Source organism: Arvicola amphibius, chromosome 10 (genome assembly GCF_903992535.2).
Source record: "Arvicola amphibius chromosome 10, mArvAmp1.2, whole genome shotgun sequence".
Lineage (NCBI taxonomy): Eukaryota > Metazoa > Chordata > Mammalia > Rodentia > Cricetidae > Arvicola > Arvicola amphibius.
Window position 1 is genome coordinate 74434686 of NC_052056.1, and position 23360 is coordinate 74458045.

A 23360-nucleotide genomic window follows, 5' to 3' on the forward strand; every position below is an offset into this window, starting at 1 on the left:
TATATGTCTCACATAATACATACACCAACATACACAAATACATGAATAAAGAATGTGAGGTGCATATGCATATCTGTATAAGTATAGTCATATCTATAACTATCAATTTATTGTGGGGCAGAAATTTAAGTGATGCTGATTTTTATTTTTTATCTAATTTTCTTTTTGAACAACAACCATATTTTTGGTATAATTATGAAAAGGGTCCTTTATGTTTTTATTCTGTTTGTTACAGTTCATTTAACATTTGACAAACATCTATTTCCTGCCTGTTCTGACATTCACTGGAAGGATGCTGTACTTGTTATTATGCTGAAGAAAGACAGAAACCATGCATCTTAGGACATGAGTCCAGTGTGGGAAAATACAGATGGAAGGGGCCTGGATTATAACTCTGGACAATTTGCCTCAAATTCTTGTTTCTTGTCCCAAAAACATGAACTTGGTTAGGATCTAGCCAAATGTAGAGATATGGTTTTGAGAAATTGTTCAGCTCAAAGAAAATAGAAAGAGGAGGTATTTCTGTAGTTCAAACTACCCAAATGCAGGCATTCAACAAAAAAAAAAAAAACAAATGAGACCAACAAAGTTTTTGCCAAAAATAGAATAATAAGCAACTAAACATTAAATATTTTAGCATTTTCTTTTATCATTTACTTTGTATGTGGACTAGATAATAATCATATAGTGTTGCATGTTATAAGCAAGCATCTAACACAGGGTTTATTCATCAAGTCTTTCTGTAATTTTTGAGGCAATGTCCCACTAAGTATCCCAGGGAATCGCCAGAAAATCTGGGACACCATTACTGATAGCATGAGAAATTTCTGGAAAAAGTATTAAATCCCTTCACACAAATAAAAAAAAAAAGAATTGGCAAAGACAAGGTTGGGTAAATAGGAGTGAACAGTGAAGACATGGCAGGCTGTCAGATCAAAACCAGAGAAGATTTTAAGCATGTTCACAGGTTCTTTCACAGGGGATTAGATAGTGCATCAGAACATACTTCTCAGGAATGCCATTGTGCAAAGTTCTCTACCACTTAAAGAGACAACACATTACCTTTAATCCTAGCCTCTCTCATGGTATGTTGTCCTCAACAACATGTTGTTATAGGAAGTACATGTCAGTGTATGAATGGATTTCTAAGACAGCGTTCATTGTCTCAGCAAAATGTGAGAAATAGTTATCTTTGTTTGGCTATAGTTTGGACAGTCTAAAAGACCATAAACATTTTTTCACCTATGAACAACATTAGGTATTCTGTTCTCTATGCGCATGAATACAGCCCCCTCTCTTTTTCGTTCACTTCCCACTTCTTTATCAATTCTATGAGTCTAAATTATGGTCTAAAACTAAAATGGGAGAAGCTGAACTGCTTCTTCCCTGCCTTATTCCCACCCACCCCTTCCAAAGGACCATGGACAAAAGACAAAACTTTTGCTCCAAAGAAGAGGTTTGGCTCTATTCATGGCCTCTAACTGCTTCATTTCACACTGAGAAGTCAGTCAAATGTCTGATAACTTAATGGCTCTCAATAAAAAGTTCAAACAATGAATATATAAATGGGTACTTGATTGATGGATGGGTGAAGAATGAACAGAAGAGAGGATGGGTTGAGAAATTCATTAATGTGTGGACAGATGAAGAGGTGAAATGTTGGATGAAGCATTGAGAGATAAGGTAAAAATGAATGAGAAATGTATGATGTATGCATAGATGGATAAAAGGATGAATGTATGAAGAGATTTCTGTATGGTTGGACAAGTAGATGGATGAACAAAAATGTATGGAGGAATAAGTAGTGTAGTGAGTTCATAACTGTGTGAACAGTTTAATGAGTAAATGTATAATGACTGAATAGCTGATTGGGTGGCTGTAAAATAACTTAATTGTGAGAAACCCAGAAAGTGGGTAACTGGCAGCTCTTTGTAAAGACAGTGAAATCAACATTGGAGTTCAAGGTTCAGTTCCAAACTTGTCTTGAATATGACATTGGCCATTTTTAGCATAGGAGCTTTATTTATACCATAAAAGATGGTGTCTGTGTCTGTTCTATATAACAAGTGGAGAGAACATGTATACACAAAGAAGCAGTGGGAATGTCTCCAGTGGGATGCAGATATTGCAGAGTTTGGAAGCTCATGAGCTAAGCTCATGAGATGAGCTATTAGCTGTGAAATAAGCCTGTGCCTAGATTCCAAACTGGCCTTTTTGAGTCCTGGATCTGTCTCTTCCATCTGTGTCTGTTCTTTATGCATCCTTGCCTATGGCATGGACACACACAGACCTATGTAAGTTATTAGATGGGATAATTGTAAAATGTTGTCCTTTAGTGAAGAAATGATGAATCAAGACCTTCTTCCTGGTATCACAAAATGTCAAATCTGCTTACCCCTTTCTAGGGTGCCCTGAAGACCACAATGTAGGAATGGATCAAGCATATCTAACCTACAATATACAAAACCCTAAAAGAAGGTCCTGTATGACTGTGTTTTGTGGGAATCATTGGAAATCTTCGTTTTTCTTCTAACCGTTTTCTAACTGAAACTGGTCACCAAACTTTATTTCAGGGTACTATGTTTGAGGCACAGTATCTTACTGAATTCTGGCTACTTGGAATACTTTCCCCACTAGAAGCAAGAATCCACCTTGGAAATTGCAGCTTTCTCTTAGTTATTCTTTTCTGGGTCCTCATTCCTTATTGAGGGACATATATAGATGCAGTAGGGGGCTGTGGGAAAACTTCACATTCGACTTAAAACTTGTTTCATACGATTGTATTTGGAAGGATTTGGTAATAAAATAACATCTGGGAGAGAATAAGGTACTGCTAAACAGTCTTGACCCCTTTTCCCAAATTACTTGATATTCCCAGTTTATCTGTGTATACTAACAGCAAACAAAACCAAAATGAATTGCTGGATAAAGGCAAAGAATGTTTTACACACTAGTAAAAAAACACTGATGGCTGAAGGTTCTAAGTGGAGCTTTCAATGAAGGGAATCACCAGCCCTTGGAGAAAATTTCTCTTCTGTCACTAGGGACTTTCCTAGAAAGATGTATTGCCTCCAATGTCTTCAAACTCCAGGCCAAATGAAGGAAGCCAGTCATAGATGAGACTCAGGAACACAGGTGACAGAAGAGACCAAGGGGATGAGCTTGCTTGTCTTTTCACTTCCCCAAAGAGGAGGGATCATTGATCTTGGTTTTAGTTTCAAGATTAATAAACTGTTCACTCTTTATTAGCATGAGAAACAGAGGAGCACAAAACAAGAGAAAAAAATAAACATTCAGAGGAGCCATGGATTATATTTCCACATGTTCCTTTGGTTTTAGCTATGAGCAGCAACAAACGTCAAGTGAGGCAGATGAAATGTATTTGCGAGATGTAGACAGTGGTGACACTGGTAGTGATGGCTGCACAATACAGTGGAATGTATTAAATGCACTGAGATGTTCACTTAGAATGGTGAGGGATGGAATGTGGATTTTTTTCCTCCATTAACTACTGAGGACCTCATGACTCCTGAATTAATCGTATTTTTCATCTTCCATTTATTTTTGCTTTTATTTGTTTTCCTCTAAGAGAACCATTTTCTGCCTGGTGTGATTCCTGGAATTTTCATGGAGATTAGATTAAGCAAAGAATATTCACTGTCATTTGGTTCTTTCTGTACTCTGTGTCCTTGGCATCCTTTCACATGGATGTGTCGCTCACTTTTAATGCCAATACTAGAAGTGCCATCATCTAGTTATCTATTCTGGTTCACCAGATGTGGCTGAATGTGCTCAGGAGCAGGGCATCAAAGACTGCCAACCAGTGGTTTTTGCAAGTGTTCCATGGAGACCTGTCAAGCAAAAGATTTGGTTTACTTTGGTTCTTAAAAAAAAATATATCTGGGGTTAGACACCTCAAGTTCAGCGAGTTTAAAAAGTGAGATTGATTTTTCAGCATCTAATTGGTGGCTCACAGCTCTCTGGAAATCCAATTTCAGGATATCTAAGTGTACTTTTTGTTTCCATTGGAAAAGCATACATATGATACAACAGATATTAAGCAAGAAAATACTCACACACAAAATATAAATAAATAAAATTCTCCTTTGGATGTCATTAGCTATAAATTATACATTTCTTCTTAGTAAACAGCATAATTCTTGTACAAGTCCCCTTATAAGTAGAAAGATCCTGTCTGAACTTGAAACCTGTTCAGGTATTACACAACGCTATCACAGTTTATCTGAGTTTACATGTGAATCAGTCCTGGTTGTGTCTGGAAGGCATGGTTTTCCTGGAGTTATCCACCACTTCTGTCTCAGAATTTTCTGCCTTCTTATTTTCTAGATCCGTAAGCCTTAAGAAAGGAGTTTTTAGGACAACCTTTGCAAAGGGAAAATCTGTTTTGTACAATGGAGTATCACTGGGCATATCAATCATCACTCAGTGAGCAAGCACCATGACTAGGTATTGATGACCAAAACAAAACTAACTGCCTCTGTGTGTGTGTGTGTGTGTGTGTGTGTGTGTGTTGGGGCATGCTTTTTGTTATATTTTGTTACTTTGTTTTGTTTTGCCATTGGTTTTACATTTGTTTTGATTTTCATCTTTATGTTTTTTTTCAGAGCTGGAAAGAGAGAGGAAAACATAAGTTTTTGGTTGGGTAACAAGGTGAGGAAGTTCTGGGAGAAGATAGGGTGGGGGAAATATAATCAAGTATAGTGAATGAAAAATTTTAAATAAAAGTAAATTAATAAAATATCCAAATTCTAAAATTAAAATAGAATTAGCTTAATATGCTTCTATTCACAAAATGTGGTGAATAGCAGTTTCTCTGAACATAAATCATGTAAAATCTATGAAATTTTTTTCTACTCAGCCTCAAGGACTGTCTGTCCTGGAACTCCCTCTTCAGAACAGGCTGGTCTTGAACTCACAGAGATCCACTTGCATCTGACTCCTAAGTGCTGCAATTAAATATGTGTGCCACCACACCATACAGCTCTATTTCGTTTTTCGTTTAAGGATTTTCTCTATTCATCTTTTCTCTCCCAATCCTATGTATAATTTTAAGCACACTGTAAACCATTTAGAGGTTTTCTATTTTTATTAATCTACATCTTTCTTTACTGTATATCTCTTTTTTCTGACCCCAAGAGTCTTTAATATGCTATGTGATATGGCTATGACTAAAGCTGTGGCTTTGATGGACGGCTCTGCCCAATTCCTTAGCTTTTGAGAATCTAGCTTCATGGCATAGGTATTCATGGGAGCCACATTCTTGTCATCATTCTGTGGAATTCGAGGTTGTGCCACCACCTAGAAGTCTGATCCTGGCCACTGATAAACACCATTTAAGTGATTGGTGGCAGAGCCTCTTAAAGAGCTGTGAGATTTTTGCCTTTAATGTTGAGTCAGGAAGTCTCTCTTAAAGTTGTGACACCTCTGCTCACCACTAGCAAACAGAAAAGAAAGTTACCCCAAAGCTACAATTGACACTGTTATTGTCTGTCTAAAATCCTTCTCTTAAAAAATTTTAGACAAAAGGGGGAAATGTAGTGATATTTTATTTGTATTTTTAAAAAGCTTGCCTGAAGTTCAGAGTGTAAAACAGATCCACTGGTCAGCTTTACAGATCAGGCAGTGGTATAAAACACATTTATTCCCTGTAGGCACACTAGTTTGCACTAGAAACTGGGCAGTAGTGCTGTACACCATTAATGTCAGTGCTAGAGAGGAGTATAAGGCAGGAAGAGAGAGCTCACAGATACAGTCCCATTCTGAGTTTCCTGGGGTCAGGATCACAATTTCAGACTGAGGTAGAGATAAGAACCAGTGGCTGACTGTTTTGCTTTTCTCGCCCTCAAGTTGAACCCCAACAACTATCTCGGAATTTCAGTTAAATAGGGTTACTACAGATTCAATACAGTTCACATCAGAATCCTCCACAGCAAGTTCTCCATAGATCTGAAATGAAAATTTTCAACTTCCTATAGAAAAAAAAACCTCAGGAAAGCTGAAATATCCTGAAACAATGAAAGAACTACTGGAGGTCTCACCATTTTGATTTCAACTTGCACTACAGAGCTATAGTAGTAAAAAGAGCATGGTAGTGGCATGAAAGCAAACACATTGATTAATGGGATTGAGTTGAAGTTTCTCAAATAAATCCACACATCTGTGGATACCACCATTTTGATAAGGAGTCGGAAATACACACAAAACAAAAACAGTATCTTCAAGAAATGGTTCTGGGTAACTTTGATGGCTGCAGGTAGAAGAATCCAATTAATACACAACACAACACAAGTCCAAGTAGATCAAAACCTCAACAAAAGGACACAACAGGCAAATAACCCAAATAACCTACCTCAGGATCCAGCAATACTACTCTTTGGCATATACCCAAAAGATGTTCAATCAAACTACAAAGGCATTTTGTTCGACTATGTTCATAGCAGCTTTATTTATAATAAACCAGAATCTGGAAACAACCTAGATGTCCCTCAACTGAAGAACAGATAAAGAAAATGTGGCACATTTACACATCAGAGTACTACTCAGTGCTAAAAAACCAATGACATCTTGAATTTTATGCAAATGGATGGAATTAGAAAACACTATCAGAGTGAGGAATCCCAGACCAAAAAAGATAAATATGGCATGTACTCATTCATAAGTGAATACCAGCTATAAACAAAAGATATTGAGCCTATGGTTCCTGATCCTAGAGAAGCTAAGTTGAACCCCAAGAAACCCCCCCACACATATATCCATCCACCTGGAAAGTGGAAACACTGGGGTATGGGGAGAAAGGAGGGTGGAAAGGGAAGAGGAAGGGAGAAGGTGAGGGGTGAGGAGAACTTGAGGGAATGGGAGAGTCAAGAAGGAGAAAGGAGAGAGATGAGAGCAAGAAAGGAGGTATATTGATTGAAGAAACAATTATAAGGTTAGCAAGAAACCTGTCTCTAGAGAAATTCCCAGGATTCCACAAGGAAGACCCTAAGCCATAAAGGAGAGGGGGCCTGATCGTAACTTTCCCGGTAGTCAGACTGATGAATATCTTAAATATCACCATAGAACCTTCATCCAGCAACTGATGGAAACAGAGGCAGAGTCCCGCATTGGAGCACTGTATTGAGCAGCCAAAGTCCAGTTTAAGAGTGGGAGGAATGAGAAAATGAGCAAAGAGTTCAAGACTATGATAGGTACAACCATTGAAACAGTCTACCTGATCTAATGGGAGTTCACTACTTCCAGCCGGACTGAAAAGGAATGAGCATAGGACCGAACTAGTCCCTTTGAATGTGGTTGACAGTTGCATGGCTGGCACAGACTGAGGGGCCATTGGCAGTGGAGCCAGGATTTATCCTGATTGCATGTACTGGCTTTTTGGGAACCTATTCTCGTTAGATGATACTTGCTTAGCCTAGATATAGTAGGAAGGGCCTTGGACCTTTCCCAAATCAATGTGCCTTTCCCTCTCTGAGGATTGGATGGGGTGGGGTGGGAGGGTATGTAAAGGGAGTACAATGAGGGGAGGCAGTGGAAACTTGGATTAGTAAGTATAATGAAAAAAGATGGCTTTCTTTTTAAAATAAGTAAATGAATAAATAAAAGAACAACTTTATCCTAACATAAGAAGACTTGCCCAGTTATGTTCATTGTAGCTTTATTAATAATAACTATTAACTGGAAAAAACCAATACGTTCTTTACCAGAAGACTTGATAATGAACATGTGATAATTTACACAATAAAGTATTACTCAAATGTTTAAAAAAGTGACATCATGAATTTTGTAGATAAATGAATGCAACTAGAAAATAAATTATGTTGGGTGAGGTAACTTAGACACAGAAAGATACATATGGTATGAATTTACTTATAAATAAATATTAGTTATTAAATAAATGATAACAAATCTGCAGTTCATAGACACAGAGTGGTTAGGTATACAGAAGGGTCATGGGAGACACAGGATTTATCCTTATTGCATGTAATGGCTTTTTGGGAACCTATTATCATTAGATGATACTTGCTTAGCCTAGATATAGTAGGAAGGGCCTTGGACCTTTCCCAAATCAATGTGCCTTTCCCTCTCTGAGGATTGGATGGAGGTGGGGTGGGAGGGTATGTAAAGGGAGTACAATGAGGGGAGGGGGAAATAGAATAAATTTTATGGGTGAACTTGGGGTGGGTGGGACAGGAGCAGATAAATCAGGTGGAGAGTGGGAAGAAAGATAGGATAGAGGAAGAACATGATGAGGAAAGACATGTATTTGCAGGACAATATGGAAACCTAGTGTAATGGAAACTTTAAAAAATATAGGAAAGTGATTCTTAAAGAATTCTCCCAACCATGGGGAACAGAATCTCAACTGTCATCAAATGCATCTTCCAATAGTGGGGCTGGGTCATATCAAAGTAGATTTGCCAATGCAAGAGAGTCCCCTGGAAACCCGAACCAATCCAGTCTGTTGCTCAGATAATGGTTTTGTGACAAAAACTGACATTATGGCCCCATAACTGAAGACAGCAACCACACAATTCATTGAACGTGGAGAAGTTCAGCTGGAGCTCATATGGAGCCTTCACCCCTATGCTCTAGTCTCTTTTGTGTGAAAGACACTCTGTAGGCTACAAAAAGATAAACACCAACACAGCAACAAAATTCTTCACAGACCTTGAGAGAACAATAATCAACTTTATATGGAAAAACAAAAAACCCAGGATAGCCAAAACAATCTTATACAATAAAGGAACTTCTGGAGGCATTACCATCCCTGACTTCAAACTCCGTTACAGAGCTACAGTAATGAAAACAGCTTGGTATTGGCATAAAAACAGAGAAGTCGACCTATGGAATCAAATAGAAGACCCGGATATTAACCCACAAACCTATGAACACCTGATTTTCGACAAGGGAGCTAAAAGTACACCATGGAAGAAAGAAAGCATCTTCAACAAAAGGTGCTGGCATAACTGGATGTCAACCTGTAGAAGAATGAAAATAGATCCATATCTATCACCATACACAAACTCAAGTCCAAATGGATTAAAGACCTCAATATTAATCTGAACACATGGAACCTGATAGAAGAGAATGTGGGTAGTAGTCTACAACACATGGGCACAGGAGACCGCTTCCTATGTATAACCCCAGCAGCACAGACCTTAAGGGCAACATTGAATAAATTGGACCTCCTGAAACTGAGAAGCTTCTGTAAAGCAAAGAACACAGTCATTAAGACAAAAAGGCAACCTACTGACTGGGAGAAGATCTTCACCAAACCTGCAACAGACAAAGGTCTGATCTCCAAAATATATAAAGAACTCAAGAAACTAGACTTTAAAATGCTAATGAACCCAATTAAAAAATGGGGCACTGGACTGAACAGAGAATTCTCAACAGAAGAAGTTCAAATGGCCAAAAGACACTTAAGGTCACGCTCACCCTCCTTAGTGATCAGGGAAATGCAAATCAAATCAATGCTGAGATACCATCTTATACCTGTCAGAATGGCTAAAATAAAAAACACTAATGATAACCTTTGCTGGAGAGGATGTGGAGTAAGGGGTACACTCATCCATTGCTGGTGGGATTGCAAATGTGTGCAACCACTTTGGAAAGCATTGTAGCAGTTTCTCAGGAAATTTGGGATCAACCTACCCCAGGACCCAGCAATAACACTCTTGGGAATATACCTAAGAGATACCCTATCATACTACAAAAACATTTGTTCAACTATGTTCATAGCAGCATTATTTGTAATAGTCAGAACCTGGAAACAACCTAGATGCCCTTCAATGGAAGAATGGATGACGAAAGTGTGGAATATATACACATTAGAGTACTACTCAGCGGTACAAAACAATGACATCTTGAACTTTGTATGCAAATGGATGGAAATAGAAAACACTATCCTGAGTGAGGTAACCCAGACCCAAAAAGATGAATTTGGTATGTACTCACTCGTAAGTAGATTCTAGACATAAATAAAGGTAAATGAGCCTATAATTCCTGATCCTAGAGAAGCTAAATAAGAAGGTGAACCCAAAGAAAAACATATAGATATCCTCCTGGATATTGGAAGGAGACAAGATTGCCAGGCAAAAATTGGAAACTGGGGGGTGGGATGGGGTAGGGGTAAGGGGAGATGGGGATATGGGTAGAGAAAAGTGAGGAGGGGAGGATGGGGAGACCCTGGGGGAATTGGATGGTTGTGATGGAGGAAACGTGGATAGGGAAGCATGGAAGAAGATATTTTAATTAAGGGAGCTATTTTAGGGTTGTCAAGAGACTTGACTCTAGAGGGGTTCTCAGGTATCCATGTAGATGTCCCCAGCTAGTTCCTTGGGCAGCTGAGGAGAGGGATCCTGAAATGGCTCTTTCCTATAGCCATACTAATGGATATCTTGCATATCACCATAGAAGCTTCATCTGGCGATGGATGAAGATAGAGACAGAGATCCACATTGGAGCACTGGAGTGAGCTCCCAAGGCCCAAATGAGGAGCTGAAGGAGGGAGAACATGAGCAAGAAAGTCAGGACTGCGAGGGGTGCACCCACCCACTGAGATGGTGGGGCTGATCTAATGGGAGCTCACGAAGACCACCTCGACTGGGACTGAAAAAGCATGGGATCAAACCGGACTCTGAACTTAGCAAACAATGAGGGTTGACTGAGAAGCCAAGGACAATGGCACTGGGTTTTGTTCCTACTGCATGTACTGGCTTTGAGGGAGCCTAGTCTGTTTAGATGCATACGTTCCTGGCCCTGGATGGAGGAGGGGGGACCTTGGACTTCCCACAGGGCAGGGAATCCTGACTGCTCTTTGGACTGGAGAGGGAGAGGTGGGGGGAGTAGAAGGAGGGAGATGGAAATGGGAGGTGGGGAGGAGGCAGAAATTTTTAATAATAAAAAATTTTAAAAAATCAACTCTTCCTTTTCTGTCATGCCAGTGAGAAAAGAGACTAATACAGACATATAAAAGTATAGTAAGTGGCAGAGTTTAAACTAATTACAAGATTAATTATCAATGGTTCACAGGACCTTCTATGTATGATATCCAGTCACATGTAACTTGCCTAGTGTTATCACTTCTATACACACCAGTGGTCTTAACTTTCCTGATGCTTAGATACTTTAACACCGGTTTTCATGTTGTGGTGATCCCCAACCATAAAATTACTTTCATTGCTACCTCATAACTGTAATTTTGCTGCTTTTATGAATTGTGATGTAAATATCAGATTTGCTGGATATCTGAAATGTGACATCCATGAAAGTGTCACTTGAACCTAAGGTCCCACCCCACAGGTTGAGAACTACTGATGTATACTGTCAGGTATAACCAACTTAATAACCTATATTTAGTAAGGGAGCTAGAGGCAGTTAATGCTAATACTGTCTTCAATTATTTTTGGCTGAAATATTTGTTGAAATAATTTTAGACTTCCATTTAGTTATCATAAATAATATAGATACATTCCATATATATATATATATATATATATATATATATATTGCTCATTTAATTTTGTAATGTTTTGCAAAATTGTAATATAAATTCAGATTAATAATGTGGCTATCATCTCTCGTAGTAAGATCCCCCAGCTTTATATATAGTCACTTGTGTGTACATACGCATCTGCATAAGCTCTGTACCATTGTATAAGTTTGTATGATCATGTGACTATCAAGATACACAACTGTCATAACATCATAAGGATAAATTATGTTGATATTTATACTATTAAAAAAAATAAAATAAAATAAACACTCTGAGATCCTTGGATGCTGATATATATTCATCAGAGCACAGGGCCCACCAAACCTAGCTTTTTCCTATGTTTATGTGTGTGTCTGTCGTTTTTCATTTCCTCATTTCCAGGTCAAGCCAAATTCAAGTTGTCTAGGTAATGGAAATACAATTACTAGAGAAGACAGACACAATAAAACATGAAGCTAGAGGGGTTTCACCAATGGAACATTGTTACCAGTCACATAGCCCATGGTTCCATGTCCCAGACCTTCATGGTGTCTTCTTTCAGACTTCATACTCGTGGTCTTAACACCATGAGTTAACATTATCCCATTTGTGCAAGGAGCCCAATATAGCTTTTGAGATCCTGCCCTGTCTTCTCTCTGAGCTTGTGAGGTGAAACATACATAATCCTAAACATCCTGGCTAATTAGTGTTCATGAGTTCCATGTACTATTTGAGGATCAGTTACCCTTCCTCTATTACTTCATAACTCAGTGCTCAACAACCCAAACAATGGCAGGGTCAGGATCAAACCAGAAACCTTTCTTTACCATGAAGCTTCAGGACAGAGAATGGAGAGGACACTGAGGGAATGTTGAAGTCAACTGGCGAGTAGGATAGCTGAATGGTTCAAAATGCAGCTATAGATTTACCAGGCACCATGCAGGAGTGTTATCTGAACAGAGACATCAAAATCATCACCTAACTAGCCATAATAGCTAGGGGCCCCGGTCTTGTTTTTGGACAACATATCCCAAGTATCATGGTAAAAATTAACCCCCATATTCATGTACACACATAATCATTGACACTAGCACATTTACATACCTTTTCTCATGCACACTAGTGCAAGAATCAAAGGCAGAACCTAATTAGTCACTTATGTCTATTAACCAAATCATCTTCTTTAAGTAACACACAATTTTAGGGTTAAACATGAGAAATACACAGATGATAAGTTTGAAAGAAAACTGTCTCCTTTTAATACAGAACTTGTGGACTGACCCAGGTCAGACAATAGGCAATGGATGGAAGTCAGTCTCCCACTCTCTAGATAGTGTTCTCTTTATGGCTATGTGGTCTAAGTTCTCAGATTCCAAAATAGTCCAACTCCTAATATCTTCTAGAGTTCAGATTCTAGGTTTGACCTTTGGAAGAACCTAAACAAAAATTGGCCCAGAAGACAGGTAAAATCCACAGGTGTCACTCTAAGGTCTTTGAACTCCTTTCTCCACTTTATCCCCCACTTTGCCCCTTCCTTTCATAAATCTTAAGTTCTCTTTGTTCTCATTAAAGTGTCCCTATGTTATACAGATACTTACTCCTTTCCATCTGCATGAAGTCAAGCCCTTCTCTGTTCTGAGCAAGGACACAGAGTCCTCTTGGACCAAGGATGGGACCTTGATCTTAGGTTGAGAAGATATTGCAAGGATTCCACCTCAGCCTCTCCACCTGTAGCCCCTTACATGTTTGAATTATGTTGAAATTGATGAGAAATGAGGGTGACATTTTTCATTTTCCTTTTGGAGTATGTTAGTTTCTCTTACTTAGTGTCAGTATCTAGATTTCTATCACCTCAGATATAGAATTAAATAGTTCTGAAATATTTAGCAAGTTCTTCAAATATAATAATGTTTGAAGAATAAGCATCTTTGTCACATTGAGTCATTGAATGTGAATATTTTCCACAGTTCTCACTGGTAACTTTTAATAGTGGGGGCATGATTACATTTTAATGAGTAGCTTATTGATAGCTTAGTTCAGTTATAAATTATATAATTGAGAATATGCTTTTGTATTAATTTCTGAATACATATCTAAAACTTAGAGTTTTATGATGTGAAATTATATCTGAAAATTTTGCTGTACATACATGCTATCTATTTTGTGAAATTTGTTATCTACATAAGTCATGGTGATTTGATAATATAGAGGGGGTTATTTCTTCTTTTGTATCTGTTGATATTTGCTTTTGACAATGTGATCAGTGTCAGAAATATTCCATGAGGTACCAAGAAGAAGGTGTATCCTTTTTGGTTTGAGTGGAATGTCCTGCAGATATCTCTTAAATCTGTTAAGTCTGTTTGAGTCAAAACGTTTTATTTCTCTATTAATTTTCTATCTAATAGAGCTGTCTATTATTAAGAGCAGGGTGTTGAAATTTCCTGCTATTAATGTGTGTGGTTTGATATGCAATTTAAATTTTGGTAATGTTTCTTTTACATATGTGGGTGCTTTTGTATTTGTGACATGAATGTGTAGAATTGAGATTTCAGCTTGTTGAATTTTTTTTTCTGTGATGAATATGAAGCATCCTTCTCCATCTCTTTTGATTGATTTTAGTTTGAAGTCTACTTTGTTAGATATCAGGGTAGCTACATCCCTTTGTTTCTTAGGTGTGTTTGATTGGAAAATCTTTTCCCAAGCCTTTACAATGAGGTAGTGTCTGTCTTTGAAGTTGAAATATCTTTTTTGTATACAGTAGAAGGATGGGTCATGTTTTCATATCTATTCTGCTAACTTGTGTCTTTTTATAGATGAATTGAATCCACTGATATTAAGAGATATTAATTACCAGTGATTGCTTATTCCTGCTATATTTTGGTGGTTGTATTGTGTGTTTTACTTCTTTGGGGCTTGCTGGTATGAGGTGTGAGGTTATCTGTTGCCTGTCTTTTTGTGTGTGCCACTAAATTTCTTGAGTCGAGTTTTCCTTCTAGTACTTTCTATAGGGTTGGATTTGTGAACACGTATTGTTTAAATCTGGTTTCATCATGGAATATCTTGTTTTCTCTGTCTGTCTCCATCTATGGTCATGAAAGCTTTGCTGAGTATAGTAGTCAGGGCTTTCATCCAATGTCTCTTAGTGTCTGCAGTACATCTGTTCAGGGCCTTCTTGCTTTCTAGATATTGGATCTTAAATAGTACTTGTTGTCTCTTTAATACTGTGACTTATGTAGATTTTTCTATTTGAAAACAAATTAACTTTTATTTAAAGCTCAACAGCCTGAGAAGCCAGATGTTCCCAATTATAAAGTAGACCACAGAGATATAATTTTAGTGCTTCACAGATGTTCCTTATCACCACAAATTGTCAGAAGTAGAAAATATACTTTTTTGTTACCTCAAAAGTCATTTGGGATTTATGAGGCAGGTACATCATGAATCTTGCCAGGGTACAGAGTTCTCATCCTGTTTGCAGACACAAAAGAGCAAACCAGTTTACTGCACATCAGGGCTACAGCAACTTGAGACAGTCACAGCAATGACATGGAGAATGTGTATTCTTTCCTACCTACCAAATGTATACAAATTTTAATATCCCCTATGTCTTAATTATGGTGCCTATTGTTGTGATAAAACACCAAGAACAAAAACAGCATGTGGATGAAAGGGTTTATCTCAGCTTACCCTCTTTCAGTGAGGGAAGTCAGGGCAGGAACTGAAGCAAAGGCCACTGAGGAACATGCCTTGCTTAGCCTGCTTTCCTATATCATTGAGGATCACAGGTCTAAAGGTGGCCTGTCCATTTGGAGCTGGACCCTTCCAAATCAACTATCAATGAAGAAAATTCACTAAAGGCCCTTTCCCACAGGCTAATCTGTTAGGACATTTTCTTAGTTGAGGCTGTCTCTTCCCAAATGACTCCAGTTTGTGCTAAGATAACATCCTCAACACTAACTGACACATCCTGTGAGAATAACACATTAAAAACAAAAACAAAACCAATAAACCACCAAAAAAACCCAGTAGAGACAATTGTTAAAATCAACATAAATAATTTTAAGTCATAACAGTTTTGTGTTACTTATATTGGAATGTAGTATAGCATACTCAACTCCATAAAATAGAGTATGATTTTTAACTTGTGGGTTATTAGGAGTGTGTGTAAGTACCCAATGTTGAAAGTGTAAGTTACATATAGGTCCCTCCTATAATGTAAGAGTTGTTTAAAAACCTTCTGTGAAATATACCCAGACACTTTCACATTAGTTTTAAGATATTATGCTCTCCTGGATGAAGAAAAGCGAAAGAATATAACCATCATTGCTGCATTAATTCGTATTTTGTTTGCTTGCTGTTTCAAGATAGGTGTTTTCTGTGTAGTCCTTGCTGTTCTGGAACTAGTTCTATAGACTGGGCTGGCTTTGAACTCCTAGATCCACCTGAGTCTGTCTTCTGAGTATTGGGAAAAAGGGCATGTATCACATTCATCCAGCTGATGTTGTCAGTTTTAAATTTCTGTTTGAGTGTCCACTGATCTTGAGATGTTCTCTACACCACAGTACACTGTGTCCAAGACATTACTACTGTTGGTATAAAAAGAAACACTTTGAACCAATCATCTTCTCTGTCAGTTGATCTTCCAGGGATTCTGAAATTTTTAGGTTATCAGACGAGTACTGTCACTAGATCTGGAAAAGTACATAGGACTATAAGATCAAAATCTCCTAGCCCACATTTTAAAAAAGTTTTAAATCCATCCTAGGTAGTGTGTATAGCTCTGAGTTCCTGGTCTACAATATTACAGTATCACCTAGTTTAAAAAAGTTTTAAATCCATCCTAGGTAGTGTGTATAGCTCTGAGTTCCTGGTCTACAATATTACAGTATCACCTAGTTTAAACAGTCTGTAGTGCTCTCTCATAATCAATTTTCTGAAGACTCAAATCAAGCCCACTTTGGGTGTCACAGCCATATGAAACAAGGCAGTGGGTATGCATTGATATCAGTGGAAGTGAGTCTGTTGGAACAATTAGCAACTTTATTTTTCAAGACCTTGTTCTCTTTTGCATTTTATCTGAAGTTTGTGGTCTCCTTGCCCATAGGAATCTTCAGTTATCTCCCAAGTGTTTATCTGTTGTGTTATCTCAAAAACAAAAACAATCTACTACCACTCTAAATGTGGACAGGCAGTACAAAGTGTACATGGTTTATCTTAGTGAGTCCTTACTTATTCCTCCAGTATTTTCAGTCATATTGGTATTTGAATAATCTCTGGTATGCTTGGGCCTATAATTCATAGCTTAACCTTATTGATTAGAGTGTCTGTTGTGAGAGTCATTTCCTTGGGAAATGTAACATCTATTTCTACTCACCCTAGAAAAGGATCCTATAACTAACCAAAGTAATCACTGCTCCAAAGTCTTATTTGGTGAACAAATGAGTTCTTACTGGGGAACTAACAGGGGTATTGGTGAGGATATCACTTAAATGAAGCAGAGAAAACTCAAAAGTGGCTGCATTACTAGAAAGCCCATTACAGCATGGGTGACCACTTTGGAAAATTTGCAACCCTGGAGGCCCCTGCTCAGCCGGCAGGCAGCTACATACACTCCACTCCTCCACTTCACAGTTTGGCTGGTCATTGTCCACCTCAGCACCTCTTTATTTCTTTTAACAGTACTGGTTTTTGAACCTCAAGAATCTTCCAAATTTCTAATTTTTTCTGATATGTGACTGTTTCTGTTCTCTTACCACCCTAGCTTCCTGGGCCTCCTTGCTCCATCTTTGGGCAAGTTTTTCAATTTGTAAGGAGTGTTGCAATTCAAAGGAACAGGTTTTACAGCAGTGTACCCTGAATGGGTAAACTCATGTAATTTATTAACAATTGGCCCTACTAAGGGAGCTATAAGGGATATTGTTTCCCCTTGTCTCTTTTCTAATTGCATCTAAATTCCATAAGCCACAAATTGATAATTTTTGTGTCAAAAGCAGAAAGGTAGAGCTCAAGTTTATACCAGTCAAGCATGAGAATGAGTGACATTGTCTTTGAGACTCAGTAGCTGCTTTTGTACTTTGTCTCCAAACAGTTACTTCCAAAGGACTCAGCATCACTTGTCTTGTGCCCCAGTGTGTAATTGTCACATGCCAAGGAATTTGCAGTGTCCAACTACCTACAAACTTCTATAGAGTATGTAATATCCCTTCAGTTGCAATTGAGCAGCCCTTTCTCTTCCCAAATAGCATCATAAGCACACAAGATAAAAAAAAAAAAGGCGAGTCTGGAGACAGAGCAAATGTTGAATTGTTTCCCTGCAGATGGTTTCTGATGAACTCAGCCTTTTGTGCAGAGGTCCTAGCAGCAGCCATTTTGCATCTTTAATTTTTCTACAGTAACTACAGATTATATAACTATATAGTTATCCCGATGGACATAGTTGGTTTCCTCTGTGTTTGGTGTCAATTCACTTACTTTGATTGATCAGTTTACTACCAAATGACTAGTTCTAGTTTTTGTATTCATCAGAAAAACCAATCTATCACCCTATTGTTGGTTTTATCTGGGATTTATTTTATCTTACATGATGAGGATATCAAGTACTTTCTGGATGTCTGTCCATCTGAAAAATAAGTGGCAATACTTTGGAGGAACAAGATCAGACTTTTGTTGTCCATCCAGGCACTCTCACGGGAAGGAGAATCTTTAGAACAGTCAGTCCTAAATGACATGTCTGTATCAAATCCCTCCCCTTAGGGATCTAGAAGAGGAGGTTGAAAGATCATAAGACTCAGTGGGCACTAAGGAAACAGTGTCTTCCAGACAGAACAGGACTGATTCATGTGAACTCACAAAGACTGTTACAGCACAGAAGAGATTTGGACAAATTCAAGTCCCATAGAAATTCAGTTTGGAAAAGGGGAAGGTGGAAAGAAGCACAAAGTTCACCTCTAACCAAGAGTTCTTTACAATTGATAGCAGCTGGGAGAGGGAAAGATCAGTTTTCTTCTGTGGAGGGATACTGAGTATGGTGAACCACACTCTGGGGCAACTCACAAAATTCTTTCAATGATGCTAAATTTCTGTATTTTGCCTTCTAGGGGAAGAAATATGGTTAATAATAAATTAGAATTCAAATGGTTCTAATAAAGTATTGTCCTTTTTCCTGTCACCTGGGTAATGGCAACACAGTAAACTCAAGACTCACACAGAAAGAGGCAAAGTGAAGGAAAAAGTAGAGAGAGGAGTTCAAGGACCTCAGAGTGACACCTGTGGACGTTTACTGAGTTATCACTGAATGTGGAATAAGCTGTTCAAAGGAATATAGCAACATTTGTTTATCCATGGTCTTTAGGCAGTTCAGGTTCAGGGATAGGCTGCGGCCCCGATGAACTGTGAATTGGTCCCTCTGCTCTGGGAGAGAATACATCTAAGAGTCCACCTGAACATACTTTCCCAGTTTCCCACAGATCCAGGTCAGAGGATCCCAAAGTAAGAGTGTGTATGGGAACTGGAGTGCTTCCCTGAGTACAGTGTAAAGGAAGAAGAATCAAATCATCTCAAATATCCACAGAGCTGGTGACCTAGTTCACATCCCCTGTTCACACAGGAAGACACTTAGCTCACTTCATCTCACCAAGTAGAATGCCATAATCCCAAAAATTCAGAAACCCAGTGTCTCCTGCCTGATCTCCTTCTGGTAACTTTGAAAACTGGAAGCAGAACACAAATTACACAGTGCAGCCTGCAAGGTTCGGGTCTCCTGTTTCTCCCCTCTATTTCTTGGATGCTCTTGCTATCCCTGTACTTTCTTTTTTATTGATTTTTATTGATCTCTACATTTTTCTCTGCTACCCTCCCTGCCTTTCCCCTCCCCTTCAACCCTCTCCCAAGGTCCTGTGCTTTCTTATGTACACTTTTCAGCCCCATTTCTTTGTGCACAGGGTACTTTATTAAAAGGACTTCTCCTCTGGCATACTCTGCACAGTTTCTCGCCCTCTCATTTGGGGAGGAAGGCATGATCACCTTGACCATCCAGAAAAGTAAGCAGTTGTCACTCTCTTTCTTCTAGAATGCAGCACATTGTCTATTAGAAGATTATGTGTTTGTGAGTGATCAGTGTCATCCACTCATACTGCTCCAGGATTGGGTCCTAGAGGTCAACACAAATGTTCTTAATAGCATCAAGCTTCCAGATATCATATAGACACTTCTTCAGTCTGACTGAAAGCCAAGGTTAAGTCCTGGCACACTCATACATACAAACAAATCAGACTCCCAGGCTGTATAGGGCTGTTCCATCTTCATACTTTTTTCCTTGCTTTGTTTTTCTTTTATTAATTTTTATTGTGCTCTACATTTTTCTCTGCTCCACTCCCTGCCTCTCTCTTTCCCCTCAACCCTCTCCCAAGGTGTCCATGCTCAAAATTTACTCAGGAGATCTGTCTTTTCTACTTCCCATGTAGATTAGATCAATTTATGTCTCTTTTAGGGTCCTCATTGTTGTCTAGGTTCTCTGGGATTGTGATTTGTAGGCTGGTTTTCTTGGCTTTATGTTTAAAAACCACTTATGTGTGAGTACATGTGATAATTGTTTTTATGGGTCTGAGTTACCTCACTCAAAATAATGTTTTCTAGCCCCATCCTTTTGCCTGCAAAATTCAATATTTTGTTATTTTTTTCTGCTGTGTAGTACTCCATTGTGTAAATGTACCACATTTTCCTTATCCATTCTTCGTCAAGGAGCATTTAGGTTGTTTCCAGATTCTGGCAATGACAAACAAAGCTGCTATGAACATAGTTGAGCACATGTCCTTGTAGCATCATTTGCTGCTTCTTTTTAAAGATGTATTTATTTATTACGTATACAATGTTCTGCCTGCAGGTATGCCTGCACACCAGAAAAGGGTGCTAGATCTTATTATAGATGGTTGTGAGCCACCATTTGATTGTTGGAAATTGAACTAAGGACATATGGAAGAGTATCCTTAGCTCTTAGCTGCTGAGCCATCTCTCAAGCCCCTCCTTCCTTTCAAAAAAGAATCATATTAAGCAACCTCTATTATTTAAAATATTTTAAAATGGTATGACTCCAGAAAAACACTTACACTAAGCCTCAGGCCATATCTTTGATGCCCTGGTAAATGACCACTATAACTACATGAATGGATGCCAACGACAGTGCGTAGAAGAACTGAATGACAGTAAATATGCCCAGCATAATCAAATCTTCCAGAAATTCAGATTCTGGCTAGTCAGAAAAACAGTTCTCTTAGAGGAAAGCAAAAGTAAATAGAGGTGTGTTGACTCCCAGTTTCCTGAGAAACCACCACACTGATTTCCAAAGTGGTTGCACAAGTTTGCATTCCCACCAACAATGGATGAGTATTCCCCTTACTCCACAACCTCTCCAGCATAGGCTATCATTGGTGTTTTTGATTTTGGCCATTCTGATGAGTGTAAGATGGTATCTCAAAGTTGTTTTGATTTGCATTTCCCTGATCGCTAAGGAGGTTGAACATGACCTTAAGTGTTTTTTACCTCAGGATCCAGCAATTCCACACTTGGGAATATACCCAAGAGATGCCCAATCATACTACAAAAGCATTTGTTCAACTATGTTCATAGCAGCACTATCTGTAAGAGCCAGAACCTGGAAACAACCTAGGTGCCCCTCACTTGAAGAATGGATAAAGAAGGTGTGGCACATATATACTTTAGAGTTCGTTCTACTCAGTGGTAAAACACAATGATATATTAAACTTTGCACGCAAATGGATGGAAATAGAAAACACTCTACTGAGTGAGATAACCCAAACCCAAAAAGAGACTCATAAGTGGATTCCTGCCATAAACAAAGGACATTGAGCCTATAGTTCGTGATCCTAGAGAAGCTAAATAAGAAGGTGAACCCCACATTGGAGCACCGAACTGAGCTCCCAAGGTCCTAATGAGGATCAGAAGGAGGGAGAACATGAGAAAGAAAGTCAGGACCGTGAGGGGTGCATTCACCCATGGAGACGGTGGGACAGAACTAACGGGAGATCACCAACTCCAGTTGGAATGGGACTGATGGAACATGTGACCAAACTGGACTCTCTGAATGTGGCCAACGATGGGGGCTGACTGAGAAGCCAAGGACAATGGCATTGGGCTTCGATTCTTCTGCATGGACGGGCTCTGTGGGAGCCTTCTCAGCTTGGTTGATCACCTTCCTGGACCTGGGGGGAGTTGGGAGGACCTTGGTCTTAACATAGAGTAGGGAACCCTGATGGCTCCTTGGCCTGGAGAGGGAGGGAAGGGGAGTATGTGTGGAAGGGAGGGAAGGGAAGGGGGAGGAGGAGGGGAGGAGATGGAAGTTTTTAAATATAAAAAATAAACCATAAAAAATTTTAAAAAATTAAGAAAAGAAGGTGAACCCAAAGAAAAACATGTATTATTCTCCTGGATATCTGAAGTTGACATGATCCTCGGTCAAAAATTGGGAGTAGGGGAGTGGGGGGGGGGGGGGGGAAGGGGAGATGGGGAGAGAAAAGGGAGAAGGGGAGGATTGGGGAGAGCTTGGGGAAATGGGATAATTGAGATGGAGGAAGGGTGGATATGGAAGCAGGGAAGAAGCTTGAAGGTGCGTGGTTGATCGGCAGTTATGATTCACCAGACAAGCTTTAATATATATAAGTCAGTTTTAATAAAGGAAAGGAAAGGGAACTTACAAATCCAAGGTTCCAGCGAGGAGGGCAGGAAAACAAAGAGCAGGCGGCCGCAGGCCCGCAAGATTTTATAAGTCAATATTAGCCTAAGGGGGACACGCCTAAGAGGGACACGCCTTTAGACCAAGGGGGACACACCTTTAGACCAAGGGGGACACGCCTTACAAAACAAGGTTTTGGGCTAGGCTTCCCCTTCATCTCCCCCTTTTGTCTAAATAAGACAGAACCAAACCAAATACAACTATATTCAATAGGAACAAATAATAAATATAAAATTACAAACAATATTAAGAAGAAACATATAACAAAAGTTTTACTAAGCATTCTATTTCAAGGAGTCTAAATAATGTAGAGGGTAACTACAATTATCTAATCTTCAACCCCATCAAAGATCTGAGAAGGGAAGTAATATTACTTAAGCAACCAGGAAGTACAAACAAGAAACTTCCAAAATGTGCAACAAATGACAGAGACAACTAACTACCTGGGCAGTCACCCAAAGTTTCGTTTTGCAATGTTGAGGCAACCAACTTTGGCTAAGGCCTAACACAACTGACATAACATTTTTCAAAGGCAAGGAACTTTTTGTAGAACTGTCCAACCCTGTCTTGGCAAGATAAGACAATCCTGTTTTTATCCATTTACGGATACTCTGAAACTCTGTCAGTGGTCGAGGTATGGGCTTTTTCTTTGCCTAAAGGCCACTTCTGCCAAGAAGAAGACAAGCTCCCAGTGGAGTGTCTTTGGTGCTCAACATTCTCTCGGGAGTAGAGTGGTGTTGCCAGGAGTGATTGTGTCTCATAAGTACCAAACTCTAGGTTAGATTAAAGGCCATGTTCTACAGCTCTTCAAAGAGGTCGAAGATTATACTATCTATACTAAATATAATTTCTATGTATCTAAAAAACCTGAAAAACAACTGTGCAATAAATGAGGACAATATCCCCAAACGTAAACAATGTCATTATACAAATAATATCAGAGGTAGAAATGTACATTGCAATATGATAAATATCTCAATATAACAATTGTTTTAAACAGAGGTAGAAGCATACTCTCATACAATAGAGGTAGAAGCATACTCACATACAATGTTCAATATACAAGAATCAACACCAATGCAATTTTCTAATAACAATAATTCACAAATACTAATCATC